The sequence below is a fragment of the Agelaius phoeniceus genome, chromosome 3 (genome assembly GCF_051311805.1).
Source record: "Agelaius phoeniceus isolate bAgePho1 chromosome 3, bAgePho1.hap1, whole genome shotgun sequence".
In the NCBI taxonomy this organism is placed as follows: Eukaryota; Metazoa; Chordata; class Aves; order Passeriformes; family Icteridae; genus Agelaius; species Agelaius phoeniceus.
Genome location: NC_135267.1, coordinates 46,047,486 through 46,072,776, shown reverse-complemented (window position 1 = coordinate 46,072,776; position 25,291 = coordinate 46,047,486). Strand labels below are relative to the sequence as shown.

At 44.6% G+C, this 25,291-nt stretch overlaps 1 long non-coding RNA gene across 1 annotated transcript; it reads right to left on the bottom strand.

Moving 5' to 3' along the window:
* Window positions 1–215: 215 nt before the first annotated feature.
* LOC143693545 (uncharacterized) lies at window positions 216–25,279 on the bottom strand. The gene is made up of 3 exons (XR_013181311.1): window positions 25,163–25,279; window positions 23,070–23,189; window positions 216–1,010 (listed from the first exon to the last, which is right to left on the bottom strand). It is a non-coding gene; the product is annotated as an uncharacterized LOC143693545 (long non-coding RNA).
* Between the last annotated feature and the right edge of the window lie 12 nt (window positions 25,280–25,291).

The following is a 25,291-nucleotide window of genomic DNA, read 5'->3' as shown; positions in this document are numbered from 1 at the left end:
CTTTCTTCTGGGAGGGTACCTGGGTTGTGTGATGGTGTCAAAATAATCCTAGTTCAAAGGTTCTTTAAAGCTCCTGGTATGTTTTGAGCTGAGTGAGGACTCCTGTTTAGCACTAGACAAGGGACATTAAAAAAACACAAACATAGGTTTGTTTGGTTGTTTTATATTTTTTTTTTGTTGTTGTGTAATGGCTGCTTTCTGCATCTTCATTAAATACCTGCTATAATCACAAAATGGCTTCAGTTTCCTAACGTTTTGTTTCTGGTGCTTTCTGCCCAGTTAATCAAGTACCATCAAATCTTGTGTTTTTGCTAATTTCTACCTTAGTTTTCATGCCCTGAATATAGAGATCCTCTGGAATGATAAGCTGTGTGATTAGCAAAATCACTGTACTCCTAATCAGAATGTATGGGTAAATTATCAATTTTTGTTCATATTTCATTGTGAATTTTTCCTCTGGGACTGATGTAAGCGTTTTTAGTCTGACCTTCATTAAGTGTGTGCAGGGTGTGCATTCTGTATCTTTGCCAGAGTGAAAAGTTACATTGCAAGAGCGAAGCCAGTAAATTCTGCAAGATTCTCTGGAGTCTTGCTTCTCCCAGCATTGTGATGGGTGTTGCTACTTGCTGGAGGCAGCCAGGGTGATTTATGTGCCTTGTGTTGTGCCAAGAGTTGAAGTGCAAGATCCTAACCTAATCTAAGGACAAAAATAACATGGAAAGGAAGAAAACAGGTGATGTGATCAGTGACCACCATCAGTTGTGTGATAGCTGTATCAAACATCTGCACTTGGAAGAGGTTACTGTCATCTTTGCTGGCCTTTCAAGTGTTCCTGGCATGGTCTGTACCCTGGACTGGGTGTGGGCTTAGGGAGCTGTCAGATCAGCATCATGTTCTGTGATGGCAGCGGCTTCAATGCCTTGCTCTGCTGGAAAGTTGATGCTGCTCCAAACTGGTTTCCTCCTGCATCTGCTCCGAACTGTGGCAAGGACAGTGCCAGGGAACTGGTGCTGTGGGGAAGAAATATGGGGATACTCTTGAGTACGGATTTGAAAGGAGCCTGTTGCTTGAAATATGAGCTAGGTTTGGGCTTTTTCACTTCTGTGCATCCTGTTTGCAAAGGGGATTGAGCAGAATAGGGCTGACTGAGCACAAAGACAGCAGGGACACTGCTGCAATGTTTTGCCATGTCAGAGGCAAAGTTGTGTCAAGTAAATGTTAATTATTTTTTAACAGGATCTTAATTAGCTGTGGCAGAAATAAGTTAAATAGTTACATGAGCTCTAATCTTCCTCTGCTCCCATCTGAGGTGAAAATAATGGATTTTTTTTTCCAAATAATTATTAAAAGAAAGATACTCGCTAGTAGCTCAGTTGAATTTTTAACTTTTAATACTGAAAATTCTCCTCTGGTGCCAGCACAGTAAGTATCATGGATTGCTGCAATTAAACCAGTGCATTAAGTTATTCATAATACTCTTTCTGGGCAGTGTTCCCACCTGCTTAATCTGTGCTATACAAGCATTTATTAGAACTGACTGTTGAAAAACGCCAAGCTAAATCGGACACTAAAAAAAAAAAAAATTGGAAAATCAATATGATGCCCTAAACTGGTTTAATGTGTCTTTCCTCTTCAATAATTGTGCACGTTACTGATTTATTTGCTGTAATGAACCTGCCATTCAACCGAAACAAGATTAGCTGCTTAAACCGCCGCATTAAGCACGGAGCAACTTTAATGCTGCTTTATATTTCATTGTAATGCTCAGCACTTACAGTGGTGTGACTTTCTCTCCTCTGCAACAACGAGTTTGTGTGAGAGTCACAGAAGGCTTCCCAAATGGGGTTAGGTTAAAGCATTTGAAAAGGTGAATGTGGGTTAGAGTGTCGCAATGTGGCACCTCCTTCATCCAAAACTAAGCGGAACCAAACCGGTGAGCAGGATTAATGCACAAATTTATACTCCCTTCAGGATTTTTCTGGGGTTAACCACAAAATAAATGGCTTATGTCAAACTGATCTAGGTTAAGACAGAGAGAACGGCCACTGGCAATCAAAATCTTCCTTTGGACTTCATTCAAAAACCTTTTTTCAAGCATTTCAAAGAATAGAATTTTACTCTGCTGCATCAAAAACAGACTGCAAGGGGCAGGCATCTTGGCTTTGCAAGAAGGAGTCCCAAGATAGATGTGGTAAGATAGAAGGTTTTCAAAGGAGTCTGTAGAAGGAGACAGGGAAGTAAGAGCACAGGTATTCACACCTGTTCAGTATTGTGTAATGTATAATAGAAAGTCTGTTCTTGTGCATAATACTGGGCAGGTCTGAGAAGTTTAAGCTCTCCAGTTTCCAGATAAAACTGTGTGTTCTCTTCCTGCTATAGTGGCAAACTTCAACTGGGTTTTCAGTGGGTTTTGATTACTGTTTTGTTCTTTCCCTCTGTCATGAAAATGCTGTTTTAGATAATTACCTTCCCTTCTAGTTGATTAAGAAGCAAGTTGTATTTGCTGGGGCATCTGTATATTCTCCACAGTTCTCAAAACTGCAATGAATTTTCTGTTTGCAGTACAATGTTATGTTTCTTTTTCTTTGGAAGATTATGATGAGTTGCCAACATGTTTCAGCAGCTTTTTGGGGTCTTGGAGTCAAATTTAGGATATCAAACCCAGAGAAATGTGGTTCAAGGTATTGCAGATGTGTGCTGAGTTGAGAACAATTACCTAAACATGTAGACATTATCAAAAAATATAGTGCATTTGCACTTTACTGGAGCAGGTTTTCAAATGCAGGTGTTGGTTCTGAGTCTAGACAGTGCATGTTATTTCTGGTGAATGCTGCTTTTGCTCAGGTGATCAGAACACAGAGTCAAAAGTGATCTGGTAATAAGAGAGTTGAGGGCTTGAAGGAAGCTGTTTCTGGAGGAGCAAATGCACTCTGGAAGTCTGTTAGGGGAAGCAGCCTTACTTTGCATTGCTCCATTTAAACAAAAGAAAACCCAAACAAACCTGAAGATGCTTTCAGAACATGTGCCTGAAGGGTGAGTGCTGGGATGCAAAAAAAGGCCTTGTGAGTGTTGGCAAAGATATTAATTTGCCACTGATGTGACAATTTTCCATGGAAGAACAGAATCTGAAGGTGAATATGATGGAGTGCCCTGGGAGGAAACATGCACACTTCAAGGGGAAAACACTGTCCTCAGCAGCTGGTTCAAAATGGAGGAATAGTAACAGCCATGTTTCTGTGGAATACTTGTGTGTTTTTTCTCAATTATCAGGAGCCCCCTCAGCACTGTTTGCTGTTGCTCTCCAAACTGCACAGATGTACCTGATGCTTGCATTTAGCCCCTGGGCTACCTGGTCACTCTGTGTTACAGTAGGCTCAGTTCCTACTGCATAATATGCTTATTTTTTCTGCTACATAGATAAGCAGCTGCCTTTATTGCAGCCACTCACATGAGTAACTTTAGGGCCACTCTTAAGTTCCCACAGTCATATTTTATTCACAGAGGAAGTGATTTGTGAGATCTTCTAATTCACAGTGATAAAAGCACTTGGACTGACCTGTTTGTTGTCCAAGCAAGCATCAGAAGAAGGGATAGTGAGAAGGAAGGAATGAGGGAACAGCAGTGAAACTGAGCAGGAGAAAGAAGGATTGAATAGTCCTGGGAAAGCCTCTGCCTGCCTTGGCTTGTATAATGGGGACTTATACAACGCGTAACCCAACCTGACCCTGACCCCGCCAGTGCTCAGGGACTATATTTTTACTAAGATTAAGCTTTTCTTTTCTTTCTTTTTCCTGGAACAATTTCATTGGCTTTTAGCTTGCCTCTTGGCTGGCATGGTCAAAGCAAGCTTGCCTGTTCTTATCTGTGATATTTACCTGCATTCTCCACGAGTCTGTAGCAGAGGCTGCTTTGGCCCAGCAGCAGCTGTGTGTGTGCCAGCCTTGTTGGGGAGCATGTGGCTGTCTCACAAATGGTTGGGTGGTGAGGAACCACTCCAAAAATCAAGCAGGTGAAGGTGAAAGAAGCATAGTTTCTTTATAGGGCTTCTCTCTCACTTTCCTGAGGAGATTGTGTGTACAAGCTGATCCCCAGTGGCTGGTAAGAGGGGCAGATTTCTGCCTCTTAACACATACAGATGCCCATGCTTCTGTTCAAGTGAAAGCAGCTCTCTGTAGTAAGAGGTCAGAAGTAAAACCCCGTGTCCTGTGCATTCTGACAAGCATGCAGAGGGACTGCAGCTCTGTGACAGGGACCAGGCTTCCCCCTTGGGTTTAGGGGTTTATCCCAGATGGGATGGCTGCCCTGTAGTGCACACCTGGCTGCAGCAGTCAGCTGTCTTACATGTAGGTAGGCAAGCTCAAAAGCAAAGCAGAAACAGGTATGCTCTGCCTGATCTCTCACCTTCTCAATGTTTTTGCTGCTGCTGTGTCTAGAAGTCTGTAAGCAAAAAGGACACATCACAGGGATTTGGATACATCCCTCAGCACAGGGATGCCAGATGTGACCCATGTGCTCTGCGCTTCAACCAACTCTTCTGAATCAACCATAAGATCTTGAAGGCACTTAAACTTGGCAAACCCATGTTTTCTTCCCTGTTCTGGTTTCTATTTCTAATCATTTTGATTCAAGATCTGCATTTTTTCCCCTGAAGACTGATGCTCGCACAGCTGCGATAGCTCAGTAAAAGAAGCAGCACCATCCTTTATGTGATTGGGGCAGGAACCAAGCTGTGACTTATCTCCATGGTCTGACATTATGAAACTCTCGTATTTTTACACTGGAAACTCATTCCAAGGGGACAATAAGCATAAGTCAATGTGGACAGAAATAGAAGTAATAGATGAAAGTGTCTAAAATAGATTTTAAATATATATATACATATTTCTTTTTCCTTTTAAGTGCACCTTCCTGATGTCAGAGTTCATTACCTCTTAGTTCCTGTTGCCGTGAGTCAGACTATCTGTGAAATGGAGGTGCACAGACTCTACTGTTCTTGCTTCCCGCATCTGAGAGGGGAGATGAGGTAAAAGAGGAAAAAAGTAGAGATTGAGAGACTAAGAGACCCCATATTACTCACTGCTAGGAAAAAAATGCATATCTGCTAAAAGGGGATAAAAGGAGCATACATTCCAGTCAGATGTGCCTCTTGTACAAAATGACTAATTAAATGACATTGGTCTCTTAAAAATAGACCTTGCTTTAATGAGAAAATATTTTAGAGGTCATTTAAAAAGAAATCAAAACCCCAGGAATGATGAAGAAGGTATGACTGCCTGCCTGCCTGGGCTTTGTTATTTCTTAGAAGTAAATCTCATTTTGGGGACAGCTTTTGAGAAGAACAGTGAAGCCTGGCTCACATACAATAGCCAGGCTCATACAAACAAGTGTGGGCCAGGGCTCACAAAGGGGCTGCAGAGGTCAGAAAACAAGTGCTGAGCGGTGTATAAGTGAGCTCAGCCTCTCATGACCCTCGGGCAAGCCCTGCTGCCCACGTGGAAGCAGGAGCCTTGGTCGGTCCCTGCCCCGGTGGCGAAGGCTCAGCTGCCTGAGCCGGGCAGCAGCCTGGGAGAGGCCAGGCAGGTCCTGGCACAGCACAGGAGCACCGTGGGTATTTTTCCCAAATGGTTTATCCCAGATTGTACCCCCCTCCTTTTACCTGTGTAATCCCTTTCCTTTGCTGAGATCATCCCCAAACCCTCACCCTGGCTCTCTGTCAATCACTCAGCATCCCATCCCCTCCATCCAGAAGTTTTGGTCCAAGTCGTTGAGTGATTAGCCAGAGGCCAGGGATCAGCCCCCCAAGCCTTGCCCCATACACTGTCCTGTATGTCTATCCCCCAGCATCCATCCCTTAAGGTCACTCATTGGTTGGTAAAATGTTATCTACTTTTGGTTTCCACCTCCCTTTAAATGTAACCTTGGCACATCTCCTGGGCTCTCGGCAGGAGGCCCCCTGAGGTGCAGGAGCTCCTTTGGGATCCTAATAAAACCTTGGATTAACCCCTGGGAAGAGTCGGCCCTTTCTCTTCTACCGATGTCTCTGGTGTCTCTTGTGCTGCAAAGGCGCCCAGCCCAGGTGCCCTCAGCACCCTCGGGGCACACACAGAGAGTGTCTCCCTGCCAGCCCAGGTGCCCTCAGTACCCTCAGGGCACACACAGTGTCTCCCTGCTGTCAGCCCAGGTGCCCTCAGTACCCTCGGGGCACACACAGACAGTGTCTCCCTGCCAGCCCAGGTGCCCTCAGCACCCTCGGGGCACACACAGACAGTGTCTCCCTGCTGTCAGCCCAGGTGCCCTCAGTACCCTCGGGGCACACACAGACAGTGTCTCCCTGCCAGCCCAGGTGCCCTCAGCACCCTCGGGGCACACACAGACAGTGTCTCCCTGCTGCCAGCCCAGGTGCCCTCAGCACCCTCGGGGCACACACAGACAGTGTCTCCCTGCCAGCCCAGGTGCCCTCAGCACCCTCGGGGCACACACAGACAGTGTCTCCCCGCTGTCGGCTGTGTCGGGGCTGCCCCCCGGTGTCTGCCGACTCGGGACTGGCCGGGGTTCCTGAAAGGCTCCCAGAGAGACAGAGTCACCATGCAGTTCTTGTATTGCTGGAACACAGACCCTGGGCATCTGTAGTTTCCTGGCACAGGCTTTGGGGTGACAGCTGCCTGTGAGCAGTGCCCATTGAGGAACATGAGAGCTGCTGTGGTGGGTCATCTCTAGCCCAGGAGCCTGTCTCCACTGTGCCTGCCAGCTCCAGCACTGTGGGTAGGACCCTTCATTTTTTGTTCACGCTTTCTAAGCCTGCTGGGTTTTCCTAAACTTTTGCTGTTTCGCTTCTGCAGTTCCCCCAGTAACACATTTGCCCCAAATAATTGTTTGTCAAACCATGTGCTCAAACACCTGCAAGATGAGATTTCTAAAAATTAGTTTATATACTGAAAACATGAAACGGATTAATGCAAAGGGGAAACGTTTGATCTCTTTCACCAAATAACCGTATCAAAAGCTCTTTTCAACGCCTTTTGTTGAAACATATAAAAGTCATGAACTCCTTGGCTGCTAGCCAGTACATCAGAGCATTGCCCAGTGTAAACTAATGTTGCCCTGTCAGTCTCCAAGGACATGAACTGACTCCTGCCATGCCTGGATGCAGCCTCCAGGGATTAACAGGGTGTTTGTATGACTGGAAACACTGTATATTCTGTACTGAAATGGGTAAATGTGTATGAAAACCTGTAAGTGAATTTGAGAAGTAGCTCCTGAAGTACAGCAGATATCTCCAAGAGAAAGAGACTGACAGATTATCTATCTTTGAGGTGATGAATAAGGAAAGAAACCACGTTTTTTTTTTTTTAACTTGGGAGTTTTTATTGAAAATGACACATTGGTCCCAATACATCAATTTTGATTTCCTGGTGTTTGCCAGTAAAGGCTACTCCCCAGTAAAGGAGAAGTTCCCTTCTGGTTTTGTTCTAAAAACTTAGTTATGGGAAATTTTCCATCTCTTTACCTGAGCTGATGGTTCAAGGAGAAAGGAATAGGTTTCCTACTTTAATATTTCCCCCTTCAGAGGTTTTCCTGCTAATTTGAAGGGGTACTGAAAATGAAAAAGTTAAAATTTTGAGAGTGCCTTGTAACTGTGGTAAGTTTATTACCAAAAGGGGTAATGGCGTGATCACTTGCTAAACACCAAGCAGGCCAAGGAAGGGTGCAGCGAGAAGAAGTTGATGGGAGAGGTTAACATTGATGAGTTTACAGGTCCCAGAACACTCATAGTGACTTACTGGGTCCCATGGCCCTGCCAGGTCAGGGGCTCACTGACCAGGAACCCCTGAGGAGCCCAGGGAGCTGCTATGCCGAGGAAATCACTGCTGAAATGGGCAGGCACATGGAAGGGAGGCAGGGGCTCCTAGAGGTGTGTGGTTCACTCAGGATTGGGTGTCTCAGCAGTGTTCCACTCAGGCCAGGACAGCTGACACAGCTCCTGGAATCTGCAGGGTGGGAAGAACTCCTCACTGGGTCCTGTAAGCAACTCCCTCTGCTTGTGTTTCACATAAATCCTCAGTTTTCCCCTCTAATGCTTCCTTGCAGTGTTTCAGCCACGTGCATGTTCACAAGTGAACACCCAGGGTGGCTTTGAAGATTCAGCTGTCATCACTCCAGTGGTTGTTTGAGTCCAGAATCATGGCCCTTCCTTCATGCAGGCTATGGAATGAATCCACATCTCAGTAGTGTTATACTTGTCAAATACATACTGGTCCTCCTCAAAATATCACAGAATACTTGAGGGTGGAAGGGACCTCTGGTGTGATCCCCCTGCTCATGCAGGACCACCCAGAAACAGTTGCCCCAAGGTGAGTCTATGCTGAGCTTCTCAGTTTCCTGTTTTTGCAGAGGTACCTCTGAAAGTGAACCCAGCAGCTCTAGTGAGGAGCCAAGAAAGGACTGCTGGGTGTCAGATCCCATGCCCAGCTCCTTGCTGGGGCAAGATGGTGTCCAGTATAATCCTACAAAAACCTCTTCTTGGCTAGTCTTTGTCCTCCAGGAGCTGTGGCTCCTCCTGATGCTGAGGCTGTCTGCACTGTATTTTCTGTGCCACCTGGCTCCATGCACAAGTGTGTCCAGGAAGGAAATTTTGTGGATTTGGTGTCAAAGCTTCTGCTGTGATCCCTGGAGGTTTGAGCAGTCCACTGTGCAGGAGCTGGGAGCCCTATATCTGTTTCAGGGAGAGCCAAATAGCTCCTTAAACGCTTGTTAACCCCAATTCAGGGTGAGCATTGGACATCCCTTCATTCTAGGACCAGCCCTAAGCTCAATCCCTTATTGACCATGCAAGAAGCTGCTGCTGCTATTGCTGCTGAGTGACACTCAAGTGGCTGTTGTAAACAAAGGATGGTTAAAATTGTACATGGTATACTCTACATGGTATTTCAAGGAAAAAAAGCTCTCAATGAATAACAGAACAAGCACATTCTGTGTCTGGCTTCCTGGGGGAAGCAAGCTTGTGTCTTAAAGGGTCTGAATCCAGATTATGATCTCTTATATTTGCAGCCTCTTGGCAAATCTTAATCAAACTGGACTTGAGGGGGAACATACAAAGAGACAGGAGCTCCTATAAGTTTCATGATAAGGGCTGCTGAGGAGAGGAAATAAATCACCCAGAAATTATCCCTCAAAGAGGTGACAGCCCGACCTCACCATTGGTTAGTCATGGCAAAATTCCACAGGACAGAGCCTGTAGAAGCTGCAGCTGCAGGGAAAGCTACAGCCAGACTTTGCATCTTCCTGGGCACTTCAATCAATTGATCATGGGGCAAAAATGTGGCTTTGTTAGTTTCAGTCCTTAAGAGCTACCTAAGCCAGCCTGCTGGTTCTGCTTTACTCTCCAGTCATTCTGTGCCACACTGGGAGCCCTGGGGCCCTCCTGGTCTTGGCACAGCTGCCAGACTGGTGAGAGGGCAAAATAACCAGCTCAAGGCAGTGGTGGAACCCCCTCTAATCAGTAGAATCTCAGAAAGTTGTGCTCTGTCAGAAATGTCTGTGCCTACAGTGCTGACTACTGCTGCGTTTCTCAAATACAAGAGGATTTTCTTTCCCCTTGGTACCAAAGAGTTTTATGCTGAGTTGACTGAATAAGACTTTCCAGCAGAATAATTTCCCTGAAAGATTAGGAAAGTCAAACATTTCTTAGGATCTCCATCATGTCTGAAATCTCCTTATCCTACATATGAATTACCTTTTTCCTTTTAAACTGATGCATGCACCAAAGCTGAGTCCAATGCTTTCATTCCTGCCTGCTGCCGTTTAGCTGCTCCCCTATCTAAAACTTTTTATTTACTTTTTTTTTATTTAAGGTGAGAGCCTGAGAGAGGTCAGCTGGAGCATAAGTGCTCTGCTTTTCCCTTTCATTAGCACAAGTGATGGCTACACATGGATTTCAAATTTGTTTCAGCTCTTACTGGGAGCTCTTTGCAGCCTGAAGCAGGGATTGATTGTCTGTGAAGAGGCTCTGCGGTAACAAAGGCAGAAGTCAGGCAGGGAAGGTCTGACATGTGAGCTGTCAGGGGTGGTGTCACTGCCAGCTGACCCATCATAAGACTGCCGGGAACAGCCAAAGGGTGCCCTGCTCGGGAGGTTCTAGTGCCCTGCTCCCTGCTAGTTTGTGCTTGGAAACAGATTGACTAACATAATAGAGTGATTTTGTAATCTGTCATAATACCATAAGCTACAGATCCACAGACTTTGACCCCTCGCAGGTATAATGAGCTCCTTTATTCAGCTGCACATGCTCTCTCGATGGGGGAGAGAGAGGGGGGCTTTTTTCTAATTATATATCCAAAGCATATGTTTTGCCCAGAAACAAAGCATTATATTCATTACTGAAATCCTATAAGCTTGGCTCTTTTTATTAGCCAGTTAACTAATTGACAGTTAAGAACATGTATTAATATCATGGTGTAACCATGCAGTCACTTAATCTGACAGCTTTATTAAAATCATAGCATTGCTCCTCTAAGTTGCTACAGTGAAGGGCTGTAGCATTTGCATTAGAAACACTGATGTTTCGAGATAGAAAGCTCAGCTGTGAAAAAAAAATCAACATCACAACACACAAAGTCTCAGCCTAGTGTTGGTCTGTTAATCCTTTGTCAGAATTGGAGAAGAGCACTAAAGATCCTTGTATTTGTCTTTAAAAATCTGCTCAATCAATTTAAAGTAGGTTTTAGGAGCCTAAAAAACAATTTGTTTGTACATTATCCTTTTTTTCCTTACTGCATCAGAAAATTGGCAAAATGCAGAGCACTGCACATCTGAAAGAATAATGCAAACTCTGGGTGCAATTCAGGCAGGGGATGTGTGTCACTCTGAGGACAGGGGGAGCCCAAGTCCAGCTGTGGATGTGGCACTGAACACAGCCCTTCCATTTGCTATGGTAGTTTAAAAAGGTAAATGACCTGTAAATGGAAAAGCTTAGAAAATAAATACTGGTAATGGAGTCAATGTCACCATGGTGTGATGACATTGTACAAATCAATCTTACATCCTCACCTCACCAAAGTAATAACTCTCCATAGCAGCCCATGTTTGAAAAGGTTGAGGTGGCAGATTTTTGTCACGAAGCGCTGTGCTTTCATGAGGAACGAGAATAAAAGCTCTACAGAATCACATTATTCCTTTCATTATGCTTGCACAGCCTCTGCATCTGGTTTACAGATCTTTATTACCTGGTGCCTGACATATAAGATGGAGAATACAAAACAGCTCTGGTTTTGTCAGAATGATAGTTACAGAGGGGGGGAGGAAAGGAAAAAAAGATGGAAATCAGTGAAGGAAAAATAAATATGAAAACACAGAATGGTATTTTTACCAGTTGTTACTTCAACAGATTGACAGAGTCATGGTGGAAAACCCAAGAAGCTTTAAAATGCCCCCCCACTGAGCAGCAAGGCTGCCCACTGTGGGCCTGCCTTCTCCACTGCAGCTGTGAGAGCTGTGCTTGGCTGGAGCTACTGGTGATTCACCCTGTGGTCAGGACCACCTGGAGTGGTGGCCTGGCTTTATTCATAGCAAAGATGTGCATGTCCCCATCCCTGCCAGGACGGGCTAAATCCCTTCTCTCTGCACTCCCTGCCCTCTGTGCCTGGAATGCCCATGACCATTATTTTAGCTCAGCACGCAGAGGACCAGAGTCCAGCACCAAAGGCCTACAAAAGAGGCTTCATCCCCTTCTTCATTTATTGCAGACTTCCCATCTTTTACCATGGGCAGCATTGAAGTGAATGTCACAGAACTGTGTAGCCAGACTGAACCCACAGCCAATTCCTGTTGTATGAAAGATCTCATCTGGAATGGTTGGGACCAAGTGGAAATTACCTTGGCAGGGGAAGATGGATTTGGGCTGGACATTTCTGATACAGAAGCAGAAAAGTCAAAGTGTCTTCAAGCAGTTGTTGATTACACTGCAGCCAAGAAGACTGTGGAAAAAACAAGTAATCTTTTGAAGCAAAGAACCCTCTCAATTGGAAGTGGGCTGAAGACAGTGGGTACACATGAGTACAAGCACACATTGGTGCTTTCACTGGGCAGAGGCTATCAGAAGAGAGCACATGAGCCTTGCCACTCCCTGCAGACCACTGCCCCCTTCTCTGCTGTATCTATTTAGTGCTACAGTGCTAGAGATGTTCAGGGGTATGTCCTAGCCTAGCCCTTTTAGCAGCCACCTATGGATCTATTATTGTCCATCTAATTCCTTAGTCAACTTGCTGATACCGTTTGACTCCCCCAGGTTTATGTAGCTGCCAGCAACAGAAGTGCACTGCCACCAGCCTAACAAATGTCTCTTTTAAACCAAGCTCCTACTTGTTTCCTCCAGTCTCCCCCATACTGATGTTTGCTGATGCAATATTTGTGAGTCGCTCTTCCATTTGGCTATTGCTTTCTAAACCTCCAGTATGTCCCCTCAGCCATCTCCTCTGCAGAACTCCAGCCTTCCTCCAAGCTCCCCATGAGGTGATCTTTAGATAATCTCCTTGATCATTTCAGTTGCCCTTTCCCATCATTCCTCTAGCTCTACATACAGGGGTATAGGTCAATAGGTGTCTGCTCCAGCTACCAGTGTAAGTGTAGATCAGTTCAGCCAGCAGGAACAGTTTTCACAGTCCTTTTTATTCTTGTCATGACATCTACTAGGATTCAATCTTAAAGAAAAAGAATCTTCATTCTTTGCCTTCTGAAATGTTCATCTAACCCCAGACAATGTTGCTCCTTAAAATGAAGCAATGGACAAAGAAAAGCAGAGAATGGTAGTTAATTAAAAATCATAAATGAAAGCTGACAAACCTCTCTGGAAGTCAATACAAGCCACTGTGCATGATACTGGTGACCAGTGACAGGACCCAAGAGAATGGCCTGAAGTTGTATCAGGGGAGGATTAGTTTAGATATCAGGAAAAGTTTCTTCACCCAGAGGATGGGTGGGCACTGTAACAGGCTCCTCAGGGGAATGGTCACAGCACCAAGCCTGACTGAATTCAAGAGATGTTTGGACAACACTCTCAGGCACATGGTGGGATTCTTGGGGCTGTCCAGTGCAGGGCCACAAGCTGGAGTCCATGATCCTTGTGGGTCCCCTCCAACTCAGAACATTGTCTGGTTCTAATTTATTGTTTATCACATTCAAGGTTTTACAACTATTTCTTGGACAAATCTTTCACAGGTAGCAGCCAGGCAATGGTGTCAATGTGAATTTTTCCTGACCACTGGCAGCATGGTTATGATCATGATAAATAAAATGTCAAGGAAAGCCTTTTTTAAACATTCCAACAACATCTGTTAAAAAAGCCCAGCCATGGTGAACAGATGGCTGCTGTATATTGGGGCAGACTTGTGGGGAGGACCATAATATCACACTTCCCGAGCAATTTCTGAGCAGCAGAGGAGAAAGCAATACCTGTAATGCGAAATCAGAGGTAAAATGAATTAGGTGGTGATAACCCTTGAAAAAGAAAAGGTATTTTGTGAGTTTCTGTGCAAAGACCATTTGAGCTTTAAGCTTCATAATCAGCTTGGAAAATAGTTTAACCCACAGGAATCTTTGTGACTTATTTCTGTCTTCCTGAGTTTGCAAGGTCAACTATCAAAACAGATATAGTTTGGAGACCTTTGAGTGACAAGCAGTGAGCATAATTTACAAATTATTTTCTGTTTCTACAGACAGTGCTATTGCATCATTTTTAGGTCACGTTTAAGAATATGGCATAAAATAGTTAATTTAAACAAAAATGGGAAACTGAGAGGGAAAAAAGGGGGGTGCGGACTTTTCAAATAATCCACTTACTGCATCTTTGTTGTGCCTATCCTCATAATACCCCTGAGTCCCAGTTGCTGGATTTAGCTGTAACACTTACCAACTTCCAGAGAAGCAGCAGCTGTGCCATAGCTTTCATTGCTAATATTCCTGGCATTAGTGCCCCATAAAGCCCTGTGGCAAAGCCTGCACCTCCTCAAGGTGTGGGCTGCTCGTGGCTGCTCCCTGTGTGCAGCTGGGTGAAAGGCAGAGAAAAGGGGAATGAAAGAGAAGAAGGAAGGAAGGATTCCAGGAAGGAAGGATTCCAGGAAGGATTCCAGGAAGGAAGGATTCCAGGAAGGAAGGATTCCAGGAAGGATTCCAGGAAAGAAGGAAAGAAAGAAAGAAAGAAAGAAAGAAAGAAAGAAAGAAAGAAAGAAAGAAAGAAAGAAAGAAAGAAAGAAAGAAAGAAAGAAAGAAAGAAAGAAAGAAAGAAAGAAAGAAAGAAAGAAAGAAAGAAAGAAAGAAAGAAAGAAAGAAAGAAAGAAAGAAAGAAAGAAAGAAAGAAAGAAAGAAAGAAAGAAAGAAAGAAAGAAAGAAAGAAAGAAAGAAAGAAAGAAAGAAAGAAAGAAAGAAAGAAAGAAAGAAAGAAAGAAAGAAAGAAAGAAAGAAAGAAAGAAAGAAAGAAAGAAAGAAAGAAAGAAAGAAAGAAAGAAAGAAAGAAAGAAAGAAAGAAAGAAAGAAAGAAAGAAAAGAAAAAGGCATAGGCCCTAGGTCAGTGGGAAACCCTCAGCTTCTAAAGCACTGCTCAGCTTCAGTATTACATCCTCACAGTTACTCCCTAGAAGCGACAGCAAAGAACAAAGTAGGCCAAAATGCCAACCAAATTGATTCCTGATGGAACTCAACCACTGGATTTCTGCTAAGGGTAAAACTCCAGGAAGTCACAGCCCAAATATTACAGATGAGCATATAAGGTGCTTAAGCTCTTATCGTCCCACTTAACTGGCTCTTCTGGCACTGCACTTTATTCAGGAGCACTGTGGGGTTCTGAGCTGCCACTAACCTCTGCACTACTGAGATACAAGCTGCCAGCACTTTGCTCTAGGACCTGTTTCCTGAATTTGATACCTCTCAGCAGGAATACCCCACAATTTACTCCCATTTGAAACTACCCACTGGATGAAGTTCTGCAGTATTCAGCACACTGCCCAGGAAAGCTCCCTTTTCCCATTGTCATGGTTTTCCCTGGAATACAGTTAATTTTCTTCACAGTATCTGATATGAGGAGGGTATAATTCAATTTGTGCTGGAAACAGAGCTGATAATTCAGGGATATTTTAGTTCTGCTGAGCAGCACTTGCACAGAGTCAAAGCCTTTTCTGCCTCTCACCCCACCCCACCAGAGAGGGGCCTGCACAAGGAGTTGGGAGAGGACACAGCCCAGACAATTGACCTCAACTGACCAAAGGGATTGCCCATGTCATGTGGCATCATGCTCAGCATGTAAAGCTGGGGAAGAAGGAGAAGGAAGAGGGTATTTGAAATGATGGTGTTTGTCTTCCCAAGTCACTGTTAAGTGTGATGGAGCCCTGCTCTCCCGGAGTGGCTGAACACCTGCCTGCCCACGGGAAACTATAAATAAATTCCTTGTTTTCTTTTGCTTGCATGTATGGCTTTTGCTTTACCTGTTCAACTGTCTTTATCTCATGGGTTTTCTCCCTTCTACTCTCTTGATTCTCCTCCCCATACTACCAGGAGTGAGTGAGTGGCTGCACAGGACAGAGCTGCCAGCTGAAACCAGCCCTTGTTCCATCACCGATGTGCTTGTCCTCGGTGATTTTTTCTGTAATGGGGTTAACATGCTCCAAGCAACCATAGTAGGGATGATAGATGTATTATATAGCAATTGCTCACCCCCTTCTTACTGATGCCCAGCCAGACCACGGGCAGTGCCCCCAGTTTATTTAAGGAGTTGCACTGTGACATAAATAAAGCCAGCTGCATATCTTTCCCCTCTGCAAACCAACTGGATTCACCTTGTCCTTCAGCAGCTAGCTGGGGCTAAACCATGGCATCCATCCTACAGGCTTCCAAGCCCCTGCCCTTCAGCTCTTCTTCACTTTCCCCATCCCATTCCTATTGGTCTGGGACAATCTGTGTTCCTAGCCAGGAATGGATCTATGGGGGTCTTTGTGGAAATTGCACAAAAATGTTAGGAAGCATGCCAAGGAAATAATAAAATACTTTCTTACCACTGTTGGGAAGCAAATTGGACATTGGGGTGTACAAGAATGGGACAATTCCAGGAGGGAGCTACCCTCCTGTAGGCAGGCCAAGAAAAACATGGGACCTTTCTTCCTTGTATGGTCATGTTAGAGCTCCTCTATGGCTCTGGACAACACTTGTTTTATTCCAAGAGGAAAAATAACAGGGCTCATGGCTCCTCAGGGTGGTCACATTAAACTTTTGACTAGAAGTAATTGGAAGAATGGACCATTTTGTGCCACAGGACAGACACAGAGAAAGAACTTTTCTAAAATAGCTGGCCAAACACAAAGGCTCCTGTGCGACACTGCTTGCAGTGTGGATCAGGAGCAGAACCAGAACAGGGACTGTGAGCCCACCCAACATGACTGGGCAGCCTGAGTGGATCCCAGCCACACACAGTGCAGATCCTGGTGTCTTTCAGCTTTTCCATGGTGACAGGTTCTTCTGAAGCCCTCACAAAGAGCTGTTTTGTTAGCAATGCCCATTTCAATGAAATATGCTATGTACATCTTCTCTCTCTTTCACCTTTCTTTTGTTGCTTTGATGGCCCAGATATGCTAGTCTTATGCAATGCCACATTGCATTTTATTGGGAGTTAGTATATCCACAAAAAGGGGAAATCATTGGAAATTCATCACCTTCTCATCAGACTTGTTTGGCAGCAGCATAAGCTGAAGAATGTGCCAGCTTTGTGTTGGATTGCCATTGCTGTAGAAGAAGTTTGTAGGAATTTAGCACTAGCAGCATAAACATTAATAGCCAGAGTGCACAAAGCCTGTAGACTGTATCACATGAATTGTAACAACCATATTACAATATGCCAAATAACTAACTAAAGAATTGACCAAAACATCCATAAGAAAATGTTAAATGGGATGTAGGAGCACTGTTTACTGGATAAGATAACCATCTAGTACTGAAACAGCAAGAAAATCAAACCAGTGCAATACCAGCAGATCCCAGACCCCAATATTATGAAATTGCTGCATGAGGGATGGGGAATTTAGATTGTAAGGAAATAATTGCCCAGGGATCTCTCTGTTCAGGGTCCCTCTTCAGAGGCACCCAGCTTGAGCTGTAGTGCTATTAATAAAAAGGACTGTGTAGAAGAATCTCTTTCCAGTCTATTGATTCGGTGAAAGCCTGGAGTTGAACCCTGCTGTGGTGGCTGCTGTGTGTAATTTCCATAGCAGTTTGGGGACCCAGTGGGACTCAAGGCATCCAGCACTAGATGTTGGATGCTCTGGTCTCCAAATGTCCAGCTGCTGGCATCACCTGAGAAATTTGGGGACAGGAGACACTGACTGATGAGTGCTAAAATTCCAGCACTAAATTCTGGATAGTCTGTCTTCAAGTGGGTTCAAGTCCCAGCTCAGAAGCATGGTAGGAGAGGTGAGCATGGCTTGATCAGAGTAAGGCACACAAATTTGGCATACAGGTATGGGGAATGTACCCAGCATAGGGAAAGGGATACCCTGAACTGAGGTATAATTTAGTGGAAGATATTAGAGCTTGTGGAGAACCTGAAGTGAACTGGACCAAAGTACAGGAATGTGGGCAGAGGATACAGGAACAGCTTAGTGATATTGGGGATGATCATGGTGGGATTTATTAAAGCACAGAGGAATGACCACACAGAACTAACAATGAACTAGTGGCAGGAGTATTTGTTGATCACTCCAGATATACAGAAATACTTTAAAGAACATATGGCTGGGTGACAAGGGAGGACATTACAAAAGACCCCAAGTTTTATGGTTACGTTTATGTGTTACATGTTTATGTTTGATGGATGGGAAGAAACACACACAGAGCTGAACTTGCAAAGGAAAAGAAACAGGAAAAGCTGCAAGAGGCTACTCTTTAAGTGGCAGTACTGGCAAAGAGCTTAGAGCTCAGAGGTGAAGGAAGGGATTTCTCCCTTGAAGAGAGGGCAGAGGTAGGTCAGATAGCAGATTTGAAAAATATTTAGAAGATTTGTAATTAAATGGGAGGAAAAGTGTCATTACTTTGTGAAACTTGGTCACTGCCAAAGAAAATGCCCACTGCATACAAGGGGGCATCATGGAGAGCTGGCCATGGGAGATGTAAGACAGGAATCATGAAGTAATCTGCAATGACTGAAGGCAAGAACTCAGAATACTGTGGAAATCCGAGTTTATGGGATGTGGAAATTACTGTAAGAAATAGGAAATAAAGGAATGTGGAGAAGATTTGTATTAGGAGAAGTATCCCTGTCTTTTTTTATTAGGAAGAGATCTCCTCCAAACCCTGGATGTACAATTGCATCTATCATTCGGAGTCCTGATTTGACAATCACGGGTGAATGTGTAACATCTGAGGCTCAGGAACCCGATCTGGAGATGCCTAAAGCCCTGGCAGGGGCGCCCGGGGCGATGCGGAGTCAGTCGGGACCTGACGCGAGGCTGCCGAAATGCGCCTGAAACCAAAGGGAGGCGCGCCCTCTGCTGAGAGCAGCATCCCATCCCCGGGAGCGCAGGGAAAGGTCATCCAAACCAAGCATGCCTCGTCCAAGGAATCTTGGAAGCGGCTGAATTCCCACGTAAAACCCCACTGCTACCAGCTGGAAAAAAACCAGACTGGATAAAGATGGGGATCCTGCGTTTCAATTATTCCAGATTTGAGAGCAATGAACCAGCATGTCTCACACCCCTCAGTGCCAGATCCCTCTCCTGCACTCGTGCAAATCATGCACTGGGCTACATGTTTTATTGGGACTGATCTAAATGCAGTGTTCTTCAGTATTCCCACAGATGAAGAAAGCCATCCCTTGTTTGCATTCACTTGGAAGAGACTTCAGCTGATGTGATCTTGTCTTTTAGAGGGGTTTAATGGGCCTTTCACTATATTTTCTTGGATATTAAAAGAAGATTTAAATGATTCTGAGTTACCTGTTGGCTTAATTTTAGTGCAATATGTAGATAATTTATTTCTAACACCTAGTAGAAATTGCAATTACTGTTTGAAAGATATTAAACATTTATGTACTGCCTTAGCAACCAAGGGCACATCTCTCTCCAAGCTCCAGCTGTGTCAAATAGGAGTAAAATATCTGCAATTTGTTTTAAAGGAAGGACAGCAAGTAATAGATACAGAAAGAGTAAAGGTAAAATTTAAATTCTTTGGCCAGTTAAAAAAACCCACAACCAGCTATGAGGATTCTTAGGTGCAGCTGGGTTTTGCCAACTGTGGATAGCAGGATAAGTGAAACTAATGTAATCTCTGGCAGAAATAACAGAAAATTAAGAAACAGAACCCATTACACGGGGGTCAGAATGGGAAAAAGCCTTTAGAGCTATAAAAGGTCCCTTGGTTTTGGCTCCAGCTTTACGACTTCCAGACTACACAAAGCCTTTTGATCTGTATATATGTACAAAAAAAGAGTGGGTAGTGGAGTATTAATCCAGAAATTAGGACCTCATCGAAGACCTGTGACATTTTATTTTGTCCAGCTGGATCTGGTGGCAGCTGGAGCTCCAACATACATTAGATCCGTGTCAGTGGCAGCTACAATAGGGGAAAAAACTCCATCTTTAGAATTAGGGCAGCCAATATACAATCTATGTGCTGCGTAAATTTGAATTACTTCACAAGCACTAAAGACACAAGCTGCGTGTGTCACAGCTTGTGCACAATGTGCACAGAAATACAAACTAACTCTTTTAAATGTAAATGTGGGATTCCACCTGGCAACACTATTACCAGTACTGGGAGAAAGGGAAGAGCTCCACTGATGTGACGTGGTAATCCAGACTATTAGTGAGGCACGAGCAGATCACAGACAGACAAAACCCAGGTCTTGTTTTATCCACAGATGGATCACCCTACTGTTTGCACAGGCAGCAAAAGCCTGGCTACACAGTTGTGGAACAGTGGCAGGTTGCAGATGCCAGAGCCCTTCCAGCAACAGTTAATGCTTAAGGGGCAGAATTAATTGCCTTAGCCTGAGCAGCAATGCCTGGGAAGCAGAGAGTGAGTATTCATACAGGTTCTAAGTGTGCTTTTGGCATATGCCACACAATATTGTGGAAGAACAGGGGTGTCCCACCTCCTCAGGAAAAGGTGTGGCTAATGGAACAGAAATTTGGGACTTGTTGGACACAATCCAATTTCCCAAAGAAATTGCTGTGGTTTGCTGTCCATTTTGTACAGGGGACACTACTGTAATCACCAAGAGAATGTCCTAACTGGTGCAGCAGCCACAGTTCATCAACCTGCAGTGAGCATCATGGCAGTTACTTCAGATAAGAGCTCATGGACTGATGCTGGCCATCCAGAAGGATTATGACCAATCAGGTGTGACAAGTGAAGAAAAGGAACTGTGGAAAAAGTTGGAACAAGTGCAAGACTGAAGATGGAATATGAGGAATAGGGACAAAACCTGTCTTACTGAAGAAATAACTGATAACTCAGTGGTTCCATGATGAAGCTCAGGGAAGAATGGAAGTGGTGGCCAATCAAGTACAACAAGTATGGGCAGATCTGCGTGTCTACACAGCTGCAAAAAGAGTTACTAATACCTGTCCCACCTGTCATAAATTATTACCTATAAAATTGATTTGTGAAATCAACCACAAGCATTTTTCTCATTCCAAAGATTGCACATAGATTACATGGATATGGCTGCAGCATGTGGATATAAACACTCACTAGTGATAGCAGCTTAATTTTATTAGCTTCACAAGGAGGGGCATGCACAATCAATAATACCAGTTGTTGCATGTACATTGACCAGAGTGGAAGGACTTCAGCCAATGTCCAAAGTTGTGGGAACAAGTAAAATTAATGCAAAAAAAAAAAAAAAGACAATATTTGGTCACTTCTTCACCAATACTTTAGCAAGAACTATTGGCTCACCTCCTGGGTATCAGATGAGAAGCTTGGGCAAAATGAATTCTTTATAGGTTATTCATTTTTATGATGATCTTTGAAATAATGTTCGTTTGTATTAAATGTGGTAACTCTTGCTGTACTCAACACATTAGGGTATTCTGCTCCCATATAAGAGCAATGCTAATAAAAACAAAGGGAGGACTTTTGTAGAAAATGTTAGTTTCAGCTTAGCAGTAGCAGCTTAAACTTTAATAGCTAGACTATGCAAAGCCTGTAGATTGTGGTATATGTGCTGTGACATCCACATTACAGCATGCCAAGTAGCTAACTGCAGAACCAGAGAAAAGAACCTAAGAGGATGTGAAACAGGATACAGAACCACTGTATATTGTCTAAGGAGATGCCCACTTAGTACTGTCTACTCACAAAACAGCAAGAAAAATCAATAAAAAGTAAGAAGCTCCCAGATTCCAATATTACCATTGGTCCTAGCTGTCAAATGAGGAGTGAACTTTGATTGAGAAGGTGTAATTGCCAAGGGATTTCTTTGTTTGGGTCCATCTTTGGAGGTGCCTAGTTTGATCTGGAGCACTGTTAATAAAAAGGACTTCACAGAAGAGTCTGTTTTCGACTTACTGATTCTGCCTAAGCCTAGAGCTGAACCCTGCTATGGTGCTTGCTCTGCAGAATTTCCACAGCACCATCTGCCGGACAGCCACTACCTCCTGAGATCCCTGCTCTCCAGGCTGTCAGCTGTGGGAAGGCAGTCCACCACTTCACAGAAGATTGGGACGGTCGTGACATGTGGGACACAAATTCCCACAGGGTACAACATATCTGCTAGGTTTTAATATCCATTTTACAGTCATAAAATCTTCTGTTCTGTTTGGAAAGTACGTATCTGTTACAGCTGCATTGTTCCAAGTTTCACCATTCCTACTCACTAAACCAGTCTGATTGTCATCTTTGGCACTGTACCAGCTTTGTCACTGCTTTTCTTCCACAGAGATTTGGGGACCTTGTCAAAGCACACTTTCTTCCACCAGAAATTTGTGTTCCTGGCTCATACGATTAGGGATTAAGGTAGGATTGAACTCAGTCAGCTGCAGTTTTGGAACTAAGCCTGATAAAAGCCTGAAGGTGTGGTAAGAGGCAATCAGCAGCTGACAATCTCCCATGAGACCAGAAACACCAGCAGAGGACATGCAGGAGAGGTGCCAGTGACTGTGAAATCACTGTGCAAATGACCACGTGTGGACACTGAGTAATTTGAACCTAGGGCAGGGTGCTGAAGGAAAGCCAGGGTAATGGTAGAAGTGCACTGTGAGATGCTGGGGACAGCCCCCACGGCTGCAGAATCCACCTGTGCAGACCCTGCTTATATGGAAGGGCTCATGACAACTGCTAGAAGCATGATAGGGCTGTGTTGCAAAAAAGGAGCACTTTGGTGAATGGACATAACAGGTCCTTAAAGTATTTTATGAGCATTTTGGAAAGATCAGATTCCTCTAGGTTACAAATAGTTATCTAATCAAGACATCCCATAATGATATCTTCATCTGCCGTGGACCACACTGCTTCTCAAAGCCGAGGAGCTGGGGTTGTTTTTACCTGGGTGACCTTTCAGGCAGGCCATGAGTGGAAAAAGATACATTGCTTCTTCCCTTTTCCTGGGAAGCAAGGGATGACATCACTTACAGGGAAATGGAGTATGTAAGGAATGGCACTGAAATAAACCATAGGGGTTTAGGTTAGAATGGTCTCTGCTCACTACTGCTCAGTTATGGAGCATGCCCCCTTCTGGCTGGAAAAACCTGCATATTGGAGCTGACAGTAGGAATTATTTTTCTCCATCCCTCTTCTTCAGTGGCTCCTGGCTAATAGCTGGAACAGGCTGGCAGGGAGAAAGCAGAGACAGGATAAGGCTGAAAGCAGCCCCTTATGATTCAGTCCCTAGGTCAGTGAATGCCACAGGCAACCAATCCCCTCACACGCCAACCGGGCAAAGGAGCGATGTTGCCAACAACAGCCAGAAAATCTGTAACAGGGTTCAAACTATGGCATTGAGAACCTATCTGATGGTCTGCAACAGCAGCAGTGCCTGCTTTCCTCCTGGACTCCTGTGATCTGCTGAATACATTGACCAGAGATTTTCTACTTACTTATTCTGCTTCCTGTGTGGATTTTACAATGCCTTGTAAGATCCTGGCTCACCCACAGCTCGTCCTTCAAGCTGGTGCCCTCACGAAGCTTCCTCATCTAACAGGCTGCTTTCACAAAACCTGCAGGAACATAATCGTCTGTGAAAGCTCTGTCCCTTTATCTGCCTGAAGTAGCAAACTCAGCAAATGAACACAGCTGGAGGAAGAGCATTTCCTCTGCTTACAAAACTGCTCTGATTACATGTGTAGGTTTTTACCTGTCATGTCTTCTTTACTGTGCACAGCAGCTTTTCACTGCCTTGCTGTAAAACATTAAGGACTGGAAACTCAGAGGGGGATGAGTTTTAATGCATTCAGGGATCTTCCAAAATGTCTGCTGCAAGAGTTGCCATCACTGCAGGGAGTGTACAATACTCAGGGAATATAGCAAAAGATGTAGAAGGAAATATCTTAAACTTTGTCTATGAACCCTACAAGGATCTAATCAGAAGCAATTACAAAGCATATAAATGAAAAAAAGAGAATATTTTATTTAAAAAATTAATTAACACAAAATCATTTCCAAGAAAAACTAGAGATTTTGTCCATTCACAGATTACCACATCATGGCACCAGGACATTTGGTGCTCAACTCATTGGTTGCGGCATTGTGCTACCTTTCTCTCCACTTCCCACATCAGTCTGTTAATGTTGGAACAGAACTTCTTTATAAGGTATGCCTAATGCTCCTCTTGCATGGGATGCCATCACCATTTCTGTGTCACAGTTTCCCATAGTCTGAACTTATAAGAACTCAGATGTGAGATTTTTACAGGATTGCAGTTATGAGTGGCTGCACACTGGACCGTGAATCTGTAGAGATGAGTACATTCCTACAAATGGGCATGATTAGCAATCTTTTCTCCCTCAAAGACGTAAGCTGCCACTAATGGTGTGAATAGGATCATCACAGTACCTGCCTTTTGATTTCACACCTTTAGGGTCACATCCCCCTGTAGAGCATGATCATGCCTGCAGCCAAATTCGGAATTAGTCATATTTTAAATTTTTGCTCTCACATGTTTGCTGAGGGTCCACCCTCCAAATTCTGAGAACTCTATTATGTCTGAAATACTTTCCTGTTCCCAGGCTCTTCCTGGTGAGAACAGAACAAGAGGTAACAGGCAGAAACTGAAGCACAGGAAGTTCCACACAAATGTGAGTCAGAACATCTTTATGTGCGGGTGGCTGAGCACTGGAACAGGTTCCCTAGAGAGGTCGTGGTGCCTCCGTCACTGGAGATGCATCAAGAACCATATAGATGCAATCCTATCCAGCTGAATGGATTCCGGACCTTGACAGGCTGGAGAATTAGGTGTACAGAAACCTAATGAGGTTCAACAAGGACGAGTATAGGATACTGCACCTGGGGAGGAATAACCTCAGGTGCCAGTGCAGGCTGGGACAGATGTGCCAGAGAACAGCTGGCAGAGAAGGACCTGGGACTCTTGGTGGATGACAAGCTGACCATAGGCTGGCAGCACTCTTGTGGCCAGGAGGGCCAGTGATACCCAGGGGTGCATTGGGAAGAGTGTGGCCAGCAGCTCAGGGGAGGTGATGCTGCCTCTCTACCCATCCCTAGTGGGGTCACATCTGGAACGCTGTGTCCAGTTTTGGGTTTCTCGGTACCCAGAGAGACAAAGAGCAGAGATGATGAGGGGCCTGGAGCATCTCTTACGAGGAGAGACTGAGGGAGCCGGAGCTGTTTAGTCTGGAGAAGACTGAGAGTGGATCTCATCAATGCATATAAATTACCCAAAGGCATTTGTCAAGAGGATGGTGCCAGAGTCTTTTCGGTGATGCACAGTGACAGGGTGAGGATAGCAACAAACTAAAACACGAGAAATTCCACCTCAGCATAAGGAATAACTTTACATGGGATGGTCGCAGAGCACTGGAACAGGCTGCCCGGGCGGGTCGGGAACTCTCCCTCTCTGGAGACACTCCAAACCCGCTTGGGCGGGTTCCTGCGTCACCCGGTCTAAGTGCTGTCACCGACTCCTTGGAAGGGGGGTTTGGACAAGATTCAGAAATTTCTTTCAGCCTTAACGAACCTGTGACTCTGTGGCACGTTCTCTGAGACAACCCTGCTTTAGCAGGGGAATCAGCCCTCACAGCCACAACGGCCCCACACCGGCGCGGTCAGCGCTGTAATCCCGCGGCTCCCAGATCCCGGGATTCCG